Source organism: Callithrix jacchus, chromosome 21, assembly GCF_049354715.1.
Source record: "Callithrix jacchus isolate 240 chromosome 21, calJac240_pri, whole genome shotgun sequence".
Lineage (NCBI taxonomy): Eukaryota > Metazoa > Chordata > Mammalia > Primates > Cebidae > Callithrix > Callithrix jacchus.
The window spans coordinates 32,539,566-32,543,291 of NC_133522.1; positions in this window are offsets into that span (position 1 = coordinate 32,539,566).

The following is a 3,726-nucleotide window of genomic DNA, read 5'->3' on the forward strand; positions in this document are numbered from 1 at the left end:
GACTATCAAGTAACTTTAAAAGTTATAATGGGAAATGACTCTTAATGGTTTTAACATATTCACTTTGAAGAGTATTAAAGACACATTCAGCTGAATAAAACAGCCTCTATGCATCATAGGCTTAATTCATACACATAATAAAATCTTTTCATGTGCTTGCAGAAATAACACAAAGATCAATAACCGGAAGGAAGCCAGAGGGATGAAAATACATGGTGGATGAGGCTTGTTTTGCACAAGGCAAGAAAAAGAATATTTAAAGCTTGCTGACAGATTAATATGGTCTGCTTTACATTTTGCCTGCTATATTACAAAAGAGTTGCATCTATTTTCAGAATTTTAATCAAAACCACTGAAGGAGAGAAGTGGGCATTTAGAAAAATGAACCTACTGTATGACTAAGGACCTTCAGCAAAATAGTACATTCTCAATATCATGTTATCTCTCTTTATTTTACAAAGACTTTATCTTCAAGTTTTGTTGGGCAGCTAAATGTATAGCTTGTGAAGTTCTGATAATTAATGACAATGATACATGATGATATCAATTTCTTTAATTCTTGCCTTTAAAAAAGGTTGCGAGATAAAAGAATACAATAACTGGTTCTTGGGCTGGGCGCGGTTGCTCACGCCTGTAATCCCAGCACTTTGGGAGGCTGAGGTGGGTGGATCACGAGGTCAAGAGATTGAGACCATCCTGGTCAACATGGTGAAACCCTGTCTCTACTAAAAATACAAAAAATTAGCTGGGCATGGTGGCGCGTGCCTGTAATCCCAGCTACTCAGGAGGCTGAGGCAGGAGAATTGCCTGAACCCAGGAGGTGGAGGTTGCGGTCAGCTGAGATTGCGCCATTGCACTCCAGCCTGGGTAACAAGAGCAAAACTCCGTCTCAAAACAAAAAACAAAAAACAAAAAAAACTTGTTCTTGATATATTTGGCATTTAATAAATACACTTGAAATACATACACTTGAAATAAATACAGTTGAAATCACTCTAGACATTTAAAAATAACACTGACCTTATGAATATTTGTACATAAAAGGTGGAAAGAAATGGATCATCTTAAGTATAATAGTGCCCCATTGATAGCATGAGTTAGACAATTGGTCTGGATGGCCTAGTGAATATCTTTTGCCTTCATCACAGCATCACCTGTTCTTCCCAAAGGTTTGCAAGAGAAATCAAGAGATATGAGAGAATATTTGCAAGAGAAGGTAGAATCTTTCTTTGGTCAATGATGTGGAGATCTGGCAGGCTGAGTTTAGCAACTCAAGTTTAGTGATCAATGGCAAATAACGCCAGGCCCCTTAGTGAGAAGTAATTGTGACTTTGAGATGTTAGAGAGCTCATGCTTGATTAAAGAAGCAACTATTGCTCAATTCTGATTAAGGATTTTCAATCCATTTCCAAGAATTTCCTTGTGTTTAGGTTCTAAATACTGTTAAAGCCATGGGTACACGTTGGATGTTATGGTAATACAAAGGAAATGCTTAGACAATACACCCATTTATGGAAGTTCCTGTGGTCCACCTATAAAAGACAAGTTGACAATCACAGTGGCTACTGTTGTCAGTCCCGGGCTGTTGTGTGCTGCAGCATTTTCACCCTGGCCATTCAACACAGTTCATGAATGTCATATCTTTCTACTGATACTTTTTTGTAAGATAGTTTTTATATAATCAAATCCTTATTCCATTTATGAGGTACTATAAATGAGTTACCTGAAATAATATGTTTGTCTGTTATCTTTCACAATTTCTACTTCACATTAATTTTTAGCTATAAAATTGATAAGCTGATTGTTACTATCTCTTTCCCTCTGTTACTCCTTGGTTGTCCAATTTTATTTCAATGTCAGAATTTCCTTTACTAGGAACAGTGTGTTACAATAAAATATTTAAAAATAAAGTACTTAAATTTGCATGCCAAAAATAATAATAAAACTCAATGGAACTTGAGTTGTTAAACTCACCCTTCATGCCGTTTGATAATTGTATTTCAGTGCTACCGCACCATGACTTCCTTGCAACGGTTTTCCCTGTAGACAAAATTAAAACTGAATTCAGGAAATTCCAGGGGGCTTTGAACTTGTTGTTAATAATGTTGTTGCTTTGTTGATCAACTGTATGGGTAGAATAGGCATAATTTTTAGTACACTTAACCTACTGTCAAGGTCAAGATCATAAAGCCTTCCAGCAACATCATAACCTTGGTTTTAAAATATTCCTTTTGAAATCATTGATTGAACGAGTACCTACTGTGAGTTACGCTTCCTTTATAAAAGGAAAAGTTAAAAAGATGAATAATATGCATTCTCCACCTTCACAGTCTAGTGAAGGTGATGGTGGATACAATTTAAATGCAGTCAGAAAATAAAGGTCATGTAATATAACATATTTTGTACATTGATAAATGATTTTATGCTTTGAACAAACTTATTTCAATATTTATTTTAGTTTCTACCTATGTAACAATTTCAAACAACTATTTTCTCTTTAATGTTTCTAATGTCTTATGTATTATCAATGTGAAATTAGTAATATGAACTCCACTTATCCCCAGTTCTGGAATGTTCATATATTGAATAGTATTTGGATTTACCAATTATATTAGTGATTCTAAGGGAAGCATAGAAACATTTTAAAAAATGTAAGACAAAAAAATTCAGGAGGTAAATTTAGTCACTTGTTATGTTTTTACTGTCATTGTCTTTCACTGGCTCTGAAGTGAACAGCAACAAACATCCTTTACTCCCGGTCTTGATACCAGTTCTGACTAGGATGCGGAGGAAATGGGGAGTTTCGTTTAATAGTTTCTCTAGGAAGTAGAATGGAATTGTAACAGATACTGTCCTGGTAATCTTGTACCTGAGCAACCTGCACAGACCTGTGTTGAGGTAGCCTAGATCATGGGGTTGGGTTTGTGTCATTCTGTCAGTGTCCTGTAGTGCCAGAAACCCAATCCTGAATTCCAATCTGTGGGACCAAGACCCTGATGTTTTCCACATGGTGCATATCATCCTTCCTATAGGACCAGCAACCTGTCTTCTTTCTCTGAGCATAATCAGGAACCAGTCATGTCATGTGTCCTTTGCTTGGTCCATCCCATCTCTCTTTTTTCTTGTTCTTTTTTGAGACAGAGTCTTGCTCTGTTGCCCAAGCTGGAGTGCAGTGGCATGATCATGGCGCTCTGCAACCTCTGCATTCTAGGCTCAAAGAATCCTTTCATCTCAGCCTCTCAAGTAGCTGGGACTACAGGTGTATGTCACCACACCTGGCCAATTTTTGTATTTTTGTAGAACTTGGGTTTCATCATGTTGCCCAGTCTGATATTGAACTTGATCAGCCTGCCTTGGCCTCCCAGAGCATCTCATCTTTTGGATTGGAACTTCTTGAGTAGTTGGACCTACATAAACCAGACTGACTACTCTGTCTGACTTTGAAAAAAAAATACATTAATTTGTTGGCTACTCCTACACTGCAGTTGAGTATCCAGTACTCTTTAATGTGGACTTCTCCTCCCTTCTCTGGGTGACAGTGAGGTCATCATGTTCTGTGGTGTAACCTCTCTGAGACTCAACAATATTTGCATAAGAATCCACAGTGTTTTAGAGCTTTTTAGAACAAAATTAGAACCCTGAAACTATCAGTCCAGTGGACCTCCCAGGACATAATGCAGTCGCACTTCCACAGGACTGTACTAAGGAAATGAGCAAAATCACAAG